General features: G+C 45.7%; 1 pseudogene; it reads right to left on the bottom strand.

Moving 5' to 3' along the window:
* Positions 1-68: 68 nt before the first annotated feature.
* On the bottom strand, positions 69-6,258 carry LOC124027423 (annotated as a pseudogene).
* Positions 6,259-20,300: the final 14,042 nt, after the last annotated feature.

The following is a 20,300-nucleotide window of genomic DNA, read 5'->3' as shown; positions in this document are numbered from 1 at the left end:
AAAACAGAGAGACAGATACAGGGGGAATCTCAATTGCATTTTCCACATCCTCTCATCTCCTCCTCAAAACCCATTGAAAAAAGGTCAAAGAGGGACCTCTGGCTTTCTCATCCAATGGGGTTTGTAAAGGAGATGAGGCTGTGAGGAAAATGCAGTTGAGATCTTCCCATCGAGATTGGTTCTCACAGGCAGGAGCAGCCCCAGGAGCATCAGCAGCAGATCCACCAGCCGCTGACACCGCCACAGCCCCCCCTACTGGCACGGAGGCCAACTTGGACATTCCTACAGACAGACATGGGTTAGACTAGAGCTACACAGAGTAAGGGGAAGTAGCCACTAGATGCTGACCTTGGTTCAGTTCACCATTTTCCCCAACTAAAGTTGGGATCTGGAGAATGGGAAGCTGATCCTAGATCTTTATCAAGGGAAACTGAACCCCTGAGAATGGGAAGCAGATCCTAGGGAAACTGAGCCCCTGAGAATGGGAAGCAGATCTTAGGAAACTGAGCCCCTGAGAATGGAAGCAGATCCTAGTAGGGAAACTGAGCCCTGAGAATGGGAAGCAGATCCTAGGAAACTGGAGCCCCTGAGAATGGGAAGCAGATCCTAGGGAAACTGAGCCTGGAGAATGATACACTACCCAATATAACAATCATACACAGAACAACTAAATCTGCCAAGACTGACCAGAGCGGTAGGTACAGGAACCAGAGCGGTAGGGTACAGGGAGAGGGAAGCAGACACTGCTATTTCTAATGAGTCAGAGGATGAGTCTAGAATGGGACCCAATACAGTCCTCTACCACTGACCAGGGAAGGACCAATACAGTCCTCTACCACTGACCAGGGGAAGGGACCACAGTCCTCTACCACTGACCAGGGAAGGGACCAATACAGTCCTCTAGCGCTGACCAGGGAAGGGACCATACAGTCAGCGCTGACCGGGACTCAATACAGGCCTCTAGCGCTGACCGGGACCCAATACAGTCCTCTACCGCTGACCGGGGACCCATTACAGTCCTCTACCGCTGACCGGGGGACCAATACAGTCCTCTAGCGCTGACCGGGGACCCAATACAGTCCTCTAGCGCTGACCGGGGACCCAATACAGTCCTCTAGCGCTGACCGGGGACCCAATACAGTCCTCTAGCGCTGACCGGGACCCAATACAGTCCTCTAGCGCTGACCGGGGACCCATACAGTCCTCTAGCGCTGACCGGGACCCAATACAGTCCTCTAGCGCTGACCGGGGACCCAATACAGTCCTCTTCTTAGCGCGCTGGGACCCAATACAGTCCTCTAGCGCTGACCGGGGACCCAATACAGTCCTCTAGCGCTGACCGGGGACCCAATACAGTCCTCTAGCGCTGACCGGGGACCCAATACAGTCCTCTAGCGCTGACCGGGGACCCAATACAGTCCTCTAGCGCTGACCGGGGACCCAATACAGTCCTCTAGCGCTGACCGGGGACCCAATACAGGCTGACCGGGACTCTAGCGCTGACCGGGGACCCAATACAGGCCTCTAGCGCTGACCGGGGACCCACACAGTCCTCTAGCGCTGACCGGGGGACCAATACAGTCCTCTAGCGCTGACCGGGGACCTAATACAGTCCTCTAGCGCTGACCGGGACCCAATACAGTCCTCTAGCGCTGACCGGGGACCCAATACAGTCCTCTAGCGCTGACCGGGGGACCCAATACAGTCCTCTAGCGCTGACCGGGGACCCAATACAGTCCTCTAGCGTTGACCGGGGACCCAATACAGTCCTCTAGCGCTGACCGGGGACCCAATACAGTCCTCTAGCGCTGACCGGGACTCCAATACAGTCCTCTAGCGCTGACCGGGGACCCAATACAGTCCTCTAGCGCTGACCGGGACCCACAGTCCTCTAGCGCTGACCGGGGACCCAATACAGTCCTCTAGCGCTGACCGGGGACCCAATACAGTCTCTAGCGCTGGCCAGGGAAGGGACCAAATACAGTCCTCTAGCGCTGACCAGGGACCAATAAAGTCCTCTATCAGTTAAGCTGCTCTAGAAACAGAATGGGAAGCTGATCCTAGATCTGTGGGAGGAATAGGGAGTGGAGGGAGGAATAGGGCGTGTGGGAGGAATAGAGGGAATAGGGCGTGTGGGAGAGTATAGGGGGCGTGTGGGAGGGAATAGGGAGGGAATAGGGTTCCATGGGGGGGAATAGGGTTCCATGTGGGAGGGAATAGGGTTCCATGTGGAGGGAATAGGGTTCCATGTGGAGGGAATAGGGTTCCATGTGGGAGGGAATAGGGTTCCATGTGGGAGGGAATAGGGTTCCATGTGGGAGGAATAGGGTTCCATGTGGGAGGGAATAGGGTTCCATGTGGGAGGGAATAGGGTTCCATGTGGAGGGAATAGGGTTCCATGTGGAGGAATAGGGTTCCATGTGGGAGGGAATAGGGTTCCATGTGGGAGGAATAGGGTTCCATGTGGGAGGGAATAGGGCGTGCGGGCGGGAATAGGGCGTGCGGGAGGCGTGCGGGAGGGGGTATAGGGCGTGCGGAGGGTAGGGGCGTGCGGGGAGGGTAGGGGCGTGGGGGGAGGGAATAGGGCGTGCGGGAGGGAATAGGGTGCGGGAGGGAATAGGGCGTCGGGAGAGAATAGGGCGTCTGCGGGAGAGAATAGGGGCGTGCGGGAGAGAATAGGGCATGGAGAGAAATAGGGAGTGCGGGGAGTGCGGGAGGGAATAGGGAGTGCGGGAGGGAATAGGGAAATGCGGGAGGGAATAGGGAGTGTGGGAGGGAATAGGGCGTGTGGGAGGAATAGGGCGTGTATGGGAGTGCGGGAGGGAATAGGGAGTGGAGGGAATAGGGAGTGTGGGGAGTGTGGGAGGGAATAGGGAGTGTGGGGATGGAGGGAATAGGGAGTCGGAGGAATAGGGAGTGCGGGAGGGAATAGGGAGTGCGGGAGGGAATAGGGTGCGTGCGGGAGGGAATAGGGCGTGCGGGAGGGAATAGGGCGTGCGGGAGGGAATAGGGCGTGCGGGAGGGAATAGGGCGTGCGGGAGGGAATAGGGCGTGCGGGAGGGAATAGGGCGTGCGGGAGGGAATAGGGCGTGCGGGAGGGAATAGGGCGTGCGGGAGGGAATAGGGCGTGCGCGTGCGGGAGGGAATAGGGAGTGTGGGGAGTGCGGGAGGGAATAGGGCGTGCGGGAGGGAATAGGGCGTGCGGGAGGGAATAGGGCGTGCGGGAGGGAAGGGGCGTGCGGGAGGGAATAGGGAGTGTGGGAGGGAATAGGGAGTGTGGGAGGGAATAGGGCGTGTGGGAGGGAATAGGGCGTGTGGGAGGGAATAGGGCGTGTGGGAGGGAATAGGGCGTGTGGGAGGGAATAGGGAGTGTGGGAGGGAATAGGGAGTGTGGGAGGGAACCAGACAGATGTTTACCTGCGTTCAGGACTTCATTGATATCTTTTCCCATCAGCTCACTGATGACCTGTAGTGGAATAACTCAACATCACAACAGAGTGAGGGTTTACTACCAGCTGTCTCTCTCTGTGTGTCCCACAGAGTGAGGGTTTACTACCAGCTGTCTCTCTCTCTCTGTGTGTCCCACAGAGTGAGGGTTAACTACCAGCTGTCTCTCTCTCTCTGTGTGTCCCACAGAGTGAGGGTTTACTACCAGCTGTCTCTCTCTCTGTGTGTCCCACAGAGTGAGGGTTAACTACCAGCTGTCTCTCTCTCTCTGTGTGTCCCACAGAGTGAGGGTTACTACCAGCTGTCTCTCTCTCCCACAGAGTGAGGGTTTACTACTGAAGTTGTCTCTCTCTCACAGAGTGAGGGTTTACTACCAGCTGTCTCTCTCTCTGTGTGTCCCACAGAGTGAGGGTTAACTAAGCTGTCTCTCTCTCTCTCTGTGTACCCACAGAGTGAGGGTTTACTACCAGCTGTCTCTCTCTCTCTGTGTGTCCCACAGAGTGAGGGTTTACTACCAGCTGTCTCTCTCTCTGTGTGTCCCACAGAGTGAGGGTTTACTACCAGCTGTCTCTCTCTCTGTGTGTCCCACAGAGTGAGGGTTTACTACCAGCTGTCTCTCTCTGTGTGTCCCACAGAGTGAGGGTTTACTACCAGCAGTCTCTCTCTCTCTGTGTGTCCCACAGAGTGAGGGTTTACTACCAGCAGTCTCTCTCGGTGTCCCACAGAGGAGGGTTTACTAATAGCTGTCTCTCTCTGTGTGTCCCACAGAGTGAGGGTTAACTACCAGCTGTCTTCTCTCTCTCTGTGTGTCCCACAGAGTGAGGGTTTACTAACAGCTGTGTCTCTCTCTCTGTGTGTCCCACAGAGTGAGGGTTTACTACCAGCTGTCTCTCTCTGTGTGTCCCACAGAGTGAGGGTTTACTACCAGCTGTCTCTCTCTCTCTGTGTGTCCCACAGAGTGAGGGTTTACTACCAGCTGTCTCTCTCGGTGTCCCACAGAGTGAGGGTTAACTACCAGCTGTCTCTCTCTATGTATCCCACAGAGTGAGGGTTAACTACCAGCTGTCTCTCTCTGTGTGTGTCCCACAGAGTGAGGGTTTACTACCAGCTGTCTCCTCTGTGTGTCCCACAGTGTGAGGGTTTACTACCAGCCGCCTCTCTCTCTGTGTGTCCCACAGAGTGAGGGTTTACTACCAGCTGTCTCTCTCTGTGTCCCACCTTAGCCAGGCGCGCTGGTCATCAGCCTCGATGCCAACGCTGCCCAGGATGTCCTTGATGTTCTGACTGCTGGGGTTGGTGTTGCCACCCAGCGCTGCCAACAGGTAGGCGGCCACGTAACGCATTCTACAGCAAAGAGGACGGATTACAGGGTTAAATTGTGATTCTGGAAATCACTCAAGATGACTATCATGTTGCATGAATAAAATAGAAAATATACATTTCACCTGAAAAGTCCTCAACCCCCCCAACTCAGACAAGATAGACAGACAGGGTTAGCAATCAGCATGATAGCTAGGTGGCTAACTTAGATGTAGATGGGATTGTAAGGTTGATAGTCTTTTCATGTAGCTTTGGTAGACATTGTCAATTACAGTTGTAGGGACGTCAGACTTTCAGCATGCTGCACGGACCCCATGGAGGCTCTAGTCTAGAGCGCCTGCTTAAATATTGCTCAGACGATGTTTAAACTCTCTGCATGGTCAAAGTAGGGCCCTCCCGGGTGACACAGAGGTTTAAGGCCCTGCATCTCAGTGCTAGAGGCGTCACTACAGACCCTGGTTTGATTCCAGGCTGAATCACAACCAGCCGTGACTGGGAGTCCCATAGGGACATTGTCCCAGCATCGTCCGGGTTTGTGCCGGTGTTGGCCAGCATTGTAAACAACCATTTGTTCTTAATTAACTTCACTCGTTAAATTAAGGTTAGATGTTTATGTTTACAAATGGAAGAAATAGAGTGCTATATTTACCGTCATCACTTATTGTAATATTTAATTACTTTGACGTATTTCATGATGTTATATAACACGTAATTCCCCTACGTGGACGCATTACACTGAGTAAAGTTTGCAGCACACAATATTTACAGGAAATACACCTTTTAACCTCAGATTTCTGATGTTACTATTAAAGTTTACAGTCATCGCGATCTCACAAAATCGATACTTTAAAAAACAGATCAATATATTTGGTTTTAGTACCAGTGTTTGTGTTAATCCCCAGTCCGTAGTGACTTGACGCCTCATGTCCACTGTGACGCGTTTAAACTCTTCGCGTTCTGACGGAAGTCATTCATTGTCAATGGAGTGGAAACGCAACGCTTCGTTGGTGTGTTTTTTTTTTTACCGCGCTCGGCTGCGGTGCGTTCTGCGTACAGCAAGCGTCCGATATGTATTATGTATGCGTTGGTTGACCGTCTGGTGGTCCGTGTGGCTCAGTTAGCAGAACACCTGCAACGCCAGACTCCCACTGGGGGACCGTTACTAACAAATAGGAAATAATATCAACTTTCATTTCAGCAACAAAAAAAATATCTGAAAGATCATGTCAACTTTTGCGAGAACCTAAAGATAGCAGTTAACTAATCTTTTTCGCGTCATGTAAATCGAAGTGTCAGTTATATATTAGCCAGTTTTCACAGCATATCAAATCAATTTTGTAGGTCAAACCTTGTATAAGGCATTTAAATAATAATAATAAAAACCAATAATCATCATTACTTACTTGAAGTCTGAAACAGACGCTAAACGTTGTGAGAGTTGTGACAGGAAGGATGAACGTCTTTTTATTGTTTCCGTTTACTTCTTCTATGGTGAACCTGAAGTTAATTCTACTCCCACGTCGTACATCGCCACCTAGTGGATGTAGGTTTCCATCAACATAAATGTTGCAGCACACACGTGTGTAAGGGTATAATGGCTTTGAAAAGTGGAAATATGCGAATATTGAAATGTTGAGCAAGTTTGCGCAGCTCTTTTAATAACTATACTGAAATAAAACAGACTTTATAGTTGTACGGTAAAAGAGTTGGGAAAGAGTAACGCAAAATACAATGAGAGCAGTCGATCCTGAGCAGGACAGTGTCAGAGGAGCCCAGTAAAGGAGTTGGATTGTAGGAGTGTGAAGGAGGTCAGTAGGTCCATGTGGTGATTTGAAGGTGATCCTCTATTGAACTGGGAGCCAGTGGAGTCTGGTGAGAGTCGGGAGGATGTGTGTGAGGATTCTTGCAGTTGAGTCTTGTTTGAAGTCTGTCCAGTGTTTTGGTGTGTTTTGCAGTGTTGAGTGTTTCAGATCACACTGGTACAGTGGTACAGTTATGTAGAATAGTTCTAATGGCTCGTATATCTCATATAGGGTTGCAAAATTCCAGTAGTTTTCCCAAAATTCCCAGCTTTTCAGAAATCCTGGTTGGAGGATTCATGTGTATTCCTTATCTGATTCCTGGAATCTTCCAACCGGAATTTTGGATAAACTTGGGAATTTTGGAATTTTGCAAGTGCAACCTCATCTCTCCTCTCTCACCATGATGGCCATTCATTCACTGTTTGTGAATAGGTAGCGTAGTGGTTAGAGCGTTGGGCCAGTAACCGAAAGGTTGCTTGATCGAATCCCCGAGCTGACAAGGTAAAGATCTGTCGTCAGTTAACCCACAGTTCCTAGGCCGCCATTGTAAATAAGAATTTCCATTGTTATCCACTAGAGGGCAGCAGTGTCATGTTCATTCCATTGTTATCCACTAGAGGGCAGCAGTATATAATGTAGCTGAGACAGTTGTTCTTATGGCTCAATTAAACTCCATAGTGCTGAAGAGCTGCGCTACAGCGTGATACAAATTTAATAAAGACAATGTTCCCAGGTTAACGGCAGCTGTGTTTACATTTCAACTATAATGCTGAACTTCAGCCATACAGATTGAATAAACGAGCCCCTCAGTCCCAGAAATCCCACACCTAAGAAAACAGTCTGCTGGAACATTAGTACATTATGGGAGGCAACCCATCTGTCTAAAGAGACTAGTTGGTATTTACCCAACACAGTGACAGACATGGAGCCTAATTACACTGATAGATGGAGTGATATATTTACACACTTGGTGGAGGGATACATTTACACACTTGGTGGAGGGATACATTTACACACTTGGTGGAGGGATACATTTACACACTTGGTGGAGGGATACATTTACACACTTGGTGGAGGGATACATTTACACACTTGGTGGAGGATACATTTACACACTTGGTGGAGGGATACATTTACATTACTTGGTGGAGTGATACATTTAGAGTGCCTTGCGAGTATTCGGCCCCTTGAACTTTGCGACCTTTTGCCACATTTCAGGCTTCAAACATAAAGATATAAAACTGCATTTTTTTTGTGAAGAATCAACAACAAGTGGACACAATCATGAAGTGGAAACGACATTTATTGGATATTTCAAACTTTTAACAAATCAAAAACTGAAAAATTGGGCGTAAGCTGGTTAAATAAAGATGAATTAAAAATGTAATTAAAAAAGTCAACCTGTAGTCTGGTATTGTAGTTATTATAGCTAGTCATAGACCCTGTAGTCTGGAGGTATTGTAGTTATTATAGCTGTCATAGACCCTGTAGTCTGGAGGTATTGTAGTTATTATAGTGGTCATAGACCCTGTAGTCTGGTATTGTAGTTTTTATAGCTGTCATAGACCCTGTAGTCTGCTATTGTAGTTCTTATAGCTGTCATAGACCCTGTAGTCTGGCGGTGTAGTCTGGCGGTGGCCCGTTCCTGTAGGTTCATGCTCTACAACATCCGTGAGAGTACGACCCTGCCTCACACAGGAAGCGGCGCAGGTCCTAATCCAGGCACTTGTCATCTCCGTCTGGATTACTGCAATCTCGCTGTTGGCTGGGCTCCCTGCCTGTGCCATTAAACCCCTTCAACTCATCCAGAACGCCGCAGCCCGTCTGGTGTTCAACCTTCCCAAGTTCTCTCACGTCACCCCGCTCCTCCGCTCTCTCCACTGGCTTCCAGTTGAAGCCGCATCCGCTACAAGACCATGGTGCTGGCCTACGGGCTGTGAGGGGAACGGCACCTCAGTACCTCCAGGCTCTGATCAGGCCCTACACCCAAACAAGGGCACTGCGTTCATCCACCTCTGGCCTGCTCGCCTCCCTACCACTGAGGAAGTACAGCTCCCGCTCAGCCCAGTCAAAACTGTTGGCTGCTCTGGCCCCAATGGTGGAACAAACTCCCTCACGACGCCAGGACAGCGGAGTCAATCACCACCTTCCGGAGACACCTGAAACCCCACCTCTTTAAGGAATACCTAGGATAGGATAAGTAATCCCTCTCACCCCCCCCCTTTAAGATTTAGATGCACTATTGTAAAGTGACTGTCCCACTGGATGTCATAAGGTGAATGCACCAATTTGTAAGTCGCTCTGGATAAGAGCGTCTGCTAAATGACTTAAATGTAAATGTAAATGTAAATGTATTGTAGTTATTATAGTGGTCATAGACCCTGTAGTCTGGTATTGTAGTTATTATAGCTGTCATAGACCCTGTAGTCTGGAGGTATTGTAGTTATTATAGCTGTCATAGACCCTGTAGTCTGGTATTGTAGTTATTATAGCGGTCATAGACCCTGTAGTCTGGAGGTATTGTAGTTATTATAGCTGTCATAGACCCTGTAGTCTGGAGGTATTGTAGTTATTATAGCGGTCATAGACCCTGTAGTCTGGTTTTGTAGTTATTATAGTGGTCATAGACCCTGTAGTCTGGTATTGTAGTTCTTATAGCTGTCATAGACCCTGTAGTCTGGAGGTATTGTAGTTATTATAGTGGTCATAGACCCTGTAGTCTGGAGGTATTGTAGTTATTATAGTGATCATAGACCCTGTAGTCTGGAGGTATTGTAGTTATTATAGCTGTCATAGACCCTGTAGTCTGGAGGTATTGTAGTTATTATAGTGGTCATAGACCCTGTAGTCTGGAGGTATTGTAGTTATTATAGTGGTCATAGACCCTGTAGTCTGGAGGTATTGTAGTTATTATAGCTGTCATAGACCCTGTAGTCTGGTTTTGTAGTTATTATAGTGGTCATAGACCCTGTAGTCTGGTATTGTAGTTCTTATAGCTGTCATAGACCCTGTAGTCTGGAGGTATTGTAGTTATTATAGCGGTCATAGACCCTGTAGTCTGGAGGTATTGTAGTTATTATAGCTGTCATAGACCCTGTAGTCTGGAGGTATTGTAGTTATTATAGCAGTCATAGACCCTGTAGTCTGGTATTGTAGTTATTATAGTGGTCATAGACCCTGTAGTCTGGAGGTATTGTAGTTATTATAGTGATCATAGACCCTGTAGTCTGGAGGTATTGTAGTTATTATAGCTGTCATAGACCCTGTAGTCTGGAGGTATTGTAGTTATTATAGCTGTCATAGACCCTGTAGTCTGGAGGTATTGTAGTTATTATAGCGGTCATAGACCCTGTAGTCTGGAGGTATTGTAGTTATTATAGTGGTCATAGACCCTGTAGTCTGGAGGTATTGTAGTTATTATAGCTGTCATAGACCCTGTAGTCTGGTTTTGTAGTTATTATAGTGGTCATAGACCCTGTAGTCTGGTATTGTAGTTATTATAGTGATCATAGACCCTGTAGTCTGGAGGTATTGTAGTTATTATAGCTGTCATAGACCCTGTAGTCTGGAGGTATTGTAGTTATTATAGTGGTCATAGACCCTGTAGTCTGGAGGTATTGTAGTTATTATAGCGGTCATAGACCCTGTAGTCTGGAGGTATTGTAGTTATTATAGCTGTCATAGACCCTGTAGTCTGGTTTTGTAGTTATTATAGTGGTCATAGACCCTGTAGTCTGGTATTGTAGTTCTTATAGCTGTCATAGACCCTGTAGTCTGGAGGTATTGTAGTTATTATAGCGGTCATAGACCCTGTAGTCTGGAGGTATTGTAGTTATTATAGCTGTCATAGACCCTGTAGTCTGGAGGTATTGTAGTTATTATAGCGGTCATAGACCCTGTAGTCTGGAGGTATTGTAGTTATTATAGCGGTCATAGACCCTGTAGTCTGGAGGTATTGTAGTTATTATAGTGATCATAGACCCTGTAGTCTGGAGGTATTGTAGTTATTATAGCTGTCATAGACCCTGTAGTCTGGTATTGTAGTTATTATAGCTGTCATAGACCCTGTAGTCTGGTATTGTAGTTATTATAGTGGTCATAGACCCTGTAGTCTGGAGGTATTGTAGTTATTATAGCTGTCATAGACCCTGTAGTCTGGTATTGTAGTTATTATAGCTGTCATAGACCCTGTAGTCTGGAGTGATCCCTCTCCTCAGCCTCCCAGTACCAGCTGGTAGAGTTATCCCTCTCCTCAGCCCCCCAGTACCAGCTGGTAGAGTGATCCCTCTCCTCAGCCTCCCAGTACCAGCTGGTAGAGTGATCCCTCTCCTCAGCCTCCCAGTACCAGCTGGTAGAGTGATCCCTCTCCTCAGCCTCCCAGTACCAGCTGGTAGAGTGATCCCTCTCCTCAGCCTCCCAGTACCAGCTGGTATAGTGTTCCCTCTCCTCAGCCTCCCAGTACCAGCTGGTAGAGTGACCCCTCTCCTCAGCCTCCCAGTACCAGCTGGTATAGTTATCCCTCTCCTCAGCCTCCCAGTACCAGCTGGTAGAGTGATCCCTCTCCTCAGCCTCCCAGTACCAGCTGGTATAGTTATCCCTCTCCTCAGCCTCCCAGTACCAGCTGGTAGAGTTATCCCTCTCCTCAGCCTCCCAGTACCAGCTGGTAGAGTTATCCCTCTCCTCAGCCTCCCAGTACCAGCTGGTAAAGTTATCCCTCTCTGCAGCCTCCAGCTGGTAAAACTGTTTGAAATAACGTCAGCCAGCTTCTGACTGTAGCATTACATTTTCTGTTTCAAAAGGTAATGCTACGGTCTGCACTAATAAATACAAACCAGTGTGCAGGCCAGCGACTGTAGTAAAGTTAGCAACCACTAGAGAGCAGCAGAGGACTATCAGTGGTATAACAGAATGAGCTGCCGGTTGCTAGGTGATGGCTGGTGGATGGGATAGCAGGTTGCTAGGTGATGGGTGGTGGATGGGATAGCAGGTCTCTAGGAGATGGGTGGTGGTTGCTAGGTGAGGGGTGGTGGATGGGATAGCATGTCTCTAGGGGATGGGTGGTGGTTGCTAAGTGAGGGGTGGTAGATAGGATAGCAGGTTGCTAAGTGATGGGTGGTGGATGGGATAACAGGTTGCTGGGTGTTGGTTGCTAGGTGAGGGGTGGTAGATGGTATATCAGGTTGCTAGGTTAGGGGTGGTGGATGGGATAGCAGGTCTCTAGGGGATGGGCGGTGGTTGCTAGGTGAGGGTGGTAGATGGGATAGCAGCTTGCTAGGTGAGGGGTGGTTGATGGTATATCAGGTTGCTAGGTGAGGGGTGGTGGATGGGATAGCAGGTCTCTAGGGAATGGGTGGTGGTTGCTAGGTGAGGGAGGTAGATGGGATAGCACGTCTCTAGGGGATGGGTGTTGGTTGCTAGGTGAGGGTGGTGGATGGGATAGCAGGTTGCTAGGTGATGGATGGGCTAGCAGGTTGCTAGGTGATGGGGGGTGGATGGGATAGTAGCTGACCTCTTTCTGACCAGTCTCGTACTGTAGGGCTCCTTGTGGGTCGTATGCATGACTAGTTCTATGTCATTTATTGAAATAATAAAATATTCATCAAAATCAATTCATTTATTTCCACAGAATGCTTTTGATTTTGTAAATAGGAATATTTGACCCGATAGTTTGTTAAAGACAGGTGTTGTTGATGGGGACTTTTAAAACACAATCCAGTCCCTTTACAAAATCCCAAATTCTGGTGTTAATGAATATCGTACAGATTGGTTTCCCACATTCTCGGGTGTAAAACAAGGAGACGCCTCATCACAGACTTTGTTTGCTTTGTTTATAAATGATTTGGCAAAATAAATGAAACAGTTAAATACTGGAGTAAGATATGATGATTAAATGCTGAGTATCCTTTAACATGATGATGATTTTATTCAGAAACTGAACAAGACCTGCAGAACATCTTATTATGTGCAGTCAGTTGGTATTAAACATGGAGACTCATGTTCAACCAGACTAAAACACAGATAATGTCTTGGTGTTAAAGATGGAGACTTGTGATCAACCAGACTAAAACACAGATAATGTCTTGGTGTTAAAGAGACTCATGATCAACCAGACTAAAACACAGATAATGACTTGGTGTTAAAGATGGAGACTCTTGATCAACCAGACTAAAACACAGATAATGTCTTGGTGTTAAAGATGGAGACTCGTGATCAACCAGACTAAACACAGATAATGTCTTGGTGTTAAACATGGAGACTCTTGATCAACCAGACTAAAACACAGATAATGTCTTGGTGTTAAAGATGGAGACTCGTGATCAACCAGACTAAAACACAGATAATGTCTTGGTGTTAAAGATGGAGACTCTTGATCAACCAGACTAAAACACAGATAATGTCTTGGTGTTAAAGATGGAGACTCACGATCAACCAGACTAAAACACAGATAATGTCTTGGTGTTAAAGATGGAGACTCTTGATCAACCAGACTAAAACACAGATAATGTCTTGGTGTTAAAGATGGAGACTCTTGATCAACCAGACTAAAACACAGATAATGTCTTGGTGTTAAACATGGAGACTCTTGATCAACCAGACTAAAACACAGATAATGTCTTGGTGTTAAACATGGAGACTCTTGATCAACCAGACTAAAACACAGATAATGTCTTGGTGTTAAACATGGAGACTCTTGATCAACCAGACTAAAACACAGATAATGTCTTGGTGTTAAACATGGAGACTCTTGATCAACCAGACTAAAACACAGATAATGTCTTGGTGTTAAACATGGAGACTCTTGATCAACCAGACTAAAACACAGATAATGTCTTGGTGTTAAACATGGAGACTCTTGATCAACCAGACTAAAACACAGATAATGCATTTGAGAAAAACAGTTACTAAGAGAAGTGTTTTTCAGTTTTGTTTTAGTGAAGACATTCTTGAGTTCACTAGCAATTACACATATTTGGGTATTTTTATTGATGAACATATTACCTTTCAAAACAGAACATCTGTCCTGGCCGACTCAGCAAGTAGAGCTCTTGGGGGAATTATAGGAAAAACAAAAACCACTCAAAGATATTGATTATGCTGCGTATTCCAAACCGACCGTATCAGACATGTCTGTGTCCTGTTCTGGACTATTCAAAAAGGCACATGACAACCTGTAACACTAGTTCCTCTGTGGAGATGGGAGAACCTTCCAGAAGAACCACCTGTAACAAGAGTTCCTCTGTGGAGATGGGAGAACCTTCCAGAAGAACCACCTGTAACAAGAGTTCCTCTGTGGAGATGGGAGAACCTTCCAGAAGAACCACCTGTAACAAGAGTTCCTCTGTGGAGATGGGAGAACCTTCCAGAAGAACCACCTGTAACAAGAGTTCCTCTGTGGAGATGGGAGAACCTTCCAGAAGAACCACCTGTAACAAGAGTTCCTCTGTGGAGATGGGAGAACCTTCCAGAAGAACCACCTGTAACAAGAGTTCCTCTGTGGAGATGGGAGAACCTTCCAGAAGGACAACCATCTCTGCAGCATTTCACCAATCAGGCCTTTATTGTACAGATCAGGGATATTGTCTCTGTGTATTGAAACAGGTCAGATCAGGGATATTGTCTCTGTGTATTGAAACAGGTCAGATCAGGGATATTGTCTCTGTGTATTGAAACAGGTCAGATCAGGGATATTGTCTCTGTGTATTGAAACAGGTCAGATCAGGGATATTGTCTCTGTGTATTGAGACAGGTCAGATCAGGGATATTGTCTCTGTGTATTGAAACAGGTCAGATCAGGGATATTGTCTCTGCGTATTGAAACAGGTCAGATCAGGGATATTGCCTTTGCGAATTGAAACAGGTCAGTATATTTTGAAGATAAAAACACAGAAGATGTAGAGGACAAACAGCTAAATAGAGGAATAATGGTCAATACATTTACATTTACATTTAAGTCATTTAGCAGACGCTCTTATCCAGAGCGACTTACAAATTGGTGCATTCACCTTATGACATCCAGTGGGACAGTCACTTAACAATAGTGCATCTAAAACTTAGGGGGGTGGGGTGAGAGGGATTACTTAACCTATCCTAGGTATTCCTTAAAGAGGTGGGGTTTCAGGTGTCTCCGGAAGGTGGTGATTGACTCCGCTGTCCTGGCGTCGTGAGGGAGTTTGTTCCACCATTGGGGGGCCAGGGCAGCGAACAGTTTTGACTGGGCTGAGCGGGAGCTGTACTTCCTCAGTGGTAGGGAGGCGAGCAGGCCAGAGGTGGGGTCTCAGTTAACAAGCTGGATAGAATCTATGGTCTCATTTCAACAGCTGGATAGAATCTATGGTCTCATTTCAACAGCTGGATAGAATCTATGGTCTCAGTTCAACAGCTGGATAGAATCTATGGTCTCAGTTCAACAGCTGGATAGAATCTATGGTCTCAGTTCAACAGCTGGATAGAATCTATGGTCTCAGTTCAACAGCTGGATAGAATCTATGGTCTCAGTTCAACAGCTGGATAGAATCTATGGTCTCAGTTCAACAGCTGGTTAGAATCTATGGTCTCAGTTCAACAGCTGGTTAGAATCTATGGTCTCAGTTCAACAGCTGGATAGAATCTATGGTCTCAGCTCAACAGCTGGTTAGAATCTATGGTCTCAGTTCAACAGCTGGTTAGAATCTATGGTCTCAGTTCAACAGCTGGATATAATCTATGGTCTCAGCTCAACAGCTGGTTAGAATCTATGGTCTCAGTTCAACAGCTGGTTAGAATCTATGGTCTCAGTTCAACAGCTGGATATAATCTATGGTCTCAGTTCAACAGCTGGATAGAATCTATGGTCTCAGTTCAACAGCTGGTTAGAATCTATGGTCTCAGTTCAACAGCTGGTTAGAATCTATGGTCTCAGTTCAACAGCTGGATAGAATCTATGGTCTCAGCTCAACAGCTGGTTAGAATCTATGGTCTCAGTTCAACAGCTGGTTAGAATCTATGGTCTCAGTTCAACAGCTGGATATAATCTATGGTCTCAGTTCAACAGCTGGATAGAATCTATGGTCTCAGTTCAACAGCTGGTTAGAATCTATGGTCTCAGTTCAACAGCTGGTTAGAATCTATGGTCTCAGTTCAACAGCTGGATAGAATCTATGGTCTCAGTTCAACAGCTGGTTAGAATCTATGGTCTCAGTTCAACAGCTGGTTAGAATCTATGGTCTCAGTTCAACAGCTGGATATAATCTATGGTCTCAGTTCAACAGCTGGATAGAATCTATAGTCTCAGTTCAACAGCTGGATAGAATCTATGGTCTCAGTTCAACAGCTGGTTAGAATCTATGGTCTCAGTTCAACAGCTGGATAGAATCTATGGTCTCAGTTCAACAGTGTCGTGGAAATTTCCTTAATTACCAACTGATGAGAGAGCAAATCACACGAGTCAGAGATATGCTTCATCTTCACCTTTAATAATAATTAAGCTTTTGCAATAGCATTTTGACTTTCAACAGTTCAGTATCTCTAATGAAAAGTTGAGAGTCCCCACACAATGGCAAAATGGGATCCTTCATAGCAAAGAACACACATAGTCAGACAGCATAGACATAATTCATCGTTCAGCTTTTTCTCCTTTCTCAAACCCCAGAACCATAAACCAATCCTCCAAATCAACAGGCATATATCAAATTGTCATTTAGATACAACCACTCTAAATACAAACTCACGGAGATGAGAGTGAGGCTATAGGTTAAGATAGAAACAACATTAGAGGGAGCATAGAATGATTCCAGACACTGCCACCCTCCTTTCCCCACTGGGAAAGGTAGGGAGTAAAGGATGTTTACACATTTTTATTTATTTTTATTTTACCTTTATTTATCTAGGCAAGTCAGTTAAGAACAAATTCTTATTTTCAATGACGGCCTAGGAACAGTGGGTTAACTGCCTGTTCAGGGGCAGAACGACAGATTTGTACCTTATCAGCTCGGGGTTTGAACTCGCAACCTTCCGGTTACTAGTCCAAAGCTAGGCTACCCTGCCGCCCACATGATGACACTTTGACCTCTCCCCTCTCTGTGGCCCAGGCAACTTAGTTTTGACATAGAACAGATAACTGCAACCTCGCCACAGTATTATACAAAAATACCATTCTGATGAGAATTACCTTACACACATTTGATGAATATAGAACATAGTACAAATGTTACCAACAAATTCTGAATCTTCCACGTCAACAGCTGGATAGAATCTCAGTTCAACAGCTGGTTAGAATCTATGGTCTCAGTTCAACAGCTGGTTAGAATCTATGGTCTCAGTTCAACAGCTGGTTAGAATCTATGGTCTCAGTTCAACAGCTGGAATAGAATGGATAGAATCTATGGTCTCATTTCAACAGCTGGATAGAATCTATGGTCTCAGTTCAACAGCTGGTTAGAATCTATGGTCTCAGTTCAACAGCTGGTTAGAATCTATGGTCTCAGTTCAACAGCTGGTTAGAATCTATGGTCTCAGTTCAACAGCTGGTTAGAATCTATGGTCTCAGTTCAAGAGCTGGTTAGAATCTATGGTCTCAGTTCAACAGCTGGTTAGAATCTATGGTCTCAGTTCAACAGCTGGTTAGAATCTATGGTCTCTGTTCAACAGCTGGATAGAATCTATGGTCTCAGTTCAACAGCTGGTTAGAATCTATGGTCTCAGTTCAACAGCTGGTTAGAATCTATGGTCTCAGTTCAAGAGCTGGTTAGAATCTATGGTCTCAGTTCAACAGCTGTTTAGAATCTATGGTCTCAGTTCAACAGCTGGTTAGAATCTATGGTCTCAGTTCAACAGCTGGTTAGAATCTATGGTCTCTGTTCAACAGCTGGATAGAATCTATGGTCTCAGTTCAACAGCTGGTTAGAATCTATGGTCTCAGTTCAACAGCTGGTTAGAATCTATGGTCTCAGTTCAACAGCTGGTTAGAATCTATGGTCTCAGTTCAACAGCTGGTTAGAATCTATGTTCTCAGTTCAACAGCTGGATATAATCTATGGTCTCAGTTCAACAGCTGGTTAGAATCTATGGTCTCAGTTCAACAGCTGGATATAATCTATGGTCTCAGTTCAACAGCTGGTTATAATCTATGGTCTCAGTTCAACAGCTGGTTAGAATCTATGGTCTCAGTTCAACAGCTGGTTAGAATCTATGGTCTCAGTTCAACAGCTGGTTAGAATCTATGGTCTCAGTTCAACAGCTGGTTAGAATCTATGGTCTCAGTTCAACAGCTGGTTAGAATCTATGGTCTCAGTTCAACAGCTGGATAGAATCTATGGTCTCAGTTCAACAGCTGGTTAGAATCTATGGTCTCAGTTCAACAGCTGGTTAGAATCTATGGTCTCAGTTCAACAGCTGGATATAATCTATGGTCTCAGTTCAACAGCTGGTTAGAATCTATGGTCTCAGTTCAAGAGCTGGATATAATCTATGGTCTCAGTTCAAGAGCTGGTTAGAATCTATGGTCTCAGTTCAACAGCTGGTTAGAATCTATGGTCTCAGTTCAAGAGCTGGTTAGAATCTATGGTCTCAGTTCAACAGCTGGTTAGAATCTATGGTCTCAGTTCAACAGCTGGTTAGAATCTATGGTCTCAGTTCAACAGCTGGTTAGAATCTATGGTCTCAGTTCAAGAGCTGGTTAGAATCTATGGTCTCAGTTCAACAGCTGGTTAGAATCTATGGTCTCAGTTCAACAGCTGGTTAGAATCTATGGTCTCAGTTCAACAGCTGGTTAGAATCTATGGTCTCTGTTCAACAGCTGGATAGAATCTATGGTCTCAGTTCAACAGCTGGTTAGAATCTATGGTCTCAGTTCAACAGCTGGTTAGAATCTATGGTCTCAGTTCAACAGCTGGTTAGAATCTATGGTCTCAGTTCAACAGCTGGTTAGAATCTATGGTCTCTGTTCAACAGCTGGATAGAATCTATGGTCTCAGTTCAACAGCTGGTTAGAATCTATGGTCTCAGTTCAACAGCTGGTTAGAATCTATGGTCTCAGTTCAACAGCTGGTTAGAATCTATGGTCTCAGTTCAACAGCTGGTTAGAATCTATGGTCTCAGTTCAAGAGCTGGTTAGAATCTATGGTCTCAGTTCAACAGCTGGTTAGAATCTATGGTCTCAGTTCAACAGCTGGTTAGAATCTATGGTCTCTGTTCAACAGCTGGATAGAATCTATGGTCTCAGTTCAACAGCTGGTTAGAATCTATGGTCTCAGTTCAACAGCTGGTTAGAATCTATGGTCTCAGTTCAACAGCTGGTGTAGAATCTATGGTCTCAGTTCAACAGCTGGATTAGAATCTATGGTCTCAGTTCAACAGCTGGTTAGAATCTATGGTCTCAGTTCAACAGCTGGTTAGAATCTATGGTCTCAGTTCAACAGCTGGTTAGAATCTATGGTCTCAGTTCAACAGCTGGTCTCAGTTAGAATCTATGGTCTCAGTTCAACAGCTGGATAGAATCTATGGTCTCAGTTCAACAGCTGGTTAGAATCTATGGTCTCAGTTCAACAGCTGGTTAGAATCTATGGTCTCAGTTCAACAGCTGGATAGAATCTATAGTCTCAGTTCAACAGCTGGATATAATGTATGGTCTCAGTTCAACAGCTGGTTAGAATCTATGGTCTCAGTTCAACAGCTGGATAGAATTTATGGTCTCATTTCAACAGCTGGATAGAATCTATGGTCTCAGTTCAAGAGCTGGTTAGAATCTATGGTCTCAGCTCAACAGCTGGTTAGAATCTATGGTCTCAGTTCAACAGCTGGATAGAATCTATGGTCTCAGTTCAACAGCTGGATAGAATCTATGGTCTCAGTTCAACAGCTGGTTAGAATCTATGGTCTCAGTTTAATAGCTGGTTAGAATCTATGGTCTCAGTTCAACAGCTGGTTAGAATCTATGGTCTCATTTCAACAGCTGGATAGAATCTATGGTCTCAGTTCAACAGCTGGATAGAATCTATGGTCTCAGCTCAACAGCTGGTTAGAATCTATGGTCTCAGTTCAACAGCTGGATAGAATCTATGGTCTCAGTTCAACAGCTGGATAGAATCTATGGTATGTCAGTCCTGACACTCCACAGAGCTATGTGTGCTATGTTTTCATTGGTCTGCCCAGTTGTAATGCAAGGACTTCTGATTGGTCAACCCCAGGTGAGCGTGGGGGGGGCTGTAAGGGGCATCCTGTCTCTTTGTTCTATGGTGACAAGCTGAGGTCAGGGGGAATAAACATGTACCTCCCAGCATAACATCTATGATTTGTCCTTTTCAAATGAATCTATTTGTCTCCCCCTGATTTGCTCTGAGGTCTGTGTTATTTTAAGAACATTAACTCCTAACAGTGGTGACCTGGAAGAGGAAGGCCTATGTAACTATTGTGACCCTGAAGAAGTAGTGAACGAAACTCATGTTATCCTCTATTGTCCTTTCTACCATGGGTCAATTAATCCCATAAGGGATGGGTTGCCACAACAACAACAACAACAACAACAAATCATTAAAACTACAAACAAAAAACATTACAAAAAAAAACAATTTAATTCATTCCACAAATTCAGAGTTTGAAAATATGTACAGAAGCAAAAGGTAAATATTATGATCAAATGAATGACTACTAATGGGGACAGCTATTAGCGTGTGGGACCTGCTTGTAAGGTGCAACTTTTATTTTGATCATATTACAATTCTATTTACCCAGTGCATTTGACAAGTCCCACGTCAG

The sequence above is a fragment of the Oncorhynchus gorbuscha genome, unplaced genomic scaffold (assembly GCF_021184085.1).
Source record: "Oncorhynchus gorbuscha isolate QuinsamMale2020 ecotype Even-year unplaced genomic scaffold, OgorEven_v1.0 Un_scaffold_3205, whole genome shotgun sequence".
Taxonomy (NCBI): domain Eukaryota; kingdom Metazoa; phylum Chordata; class Actinopteri; order Salmoniformes; family Salmonidae; genus Oncorhynchus; species Oncorhynchus gorbuscha.
This window is presented reverse-complemented; position numbering and strand designations above follow the sequence as displayed.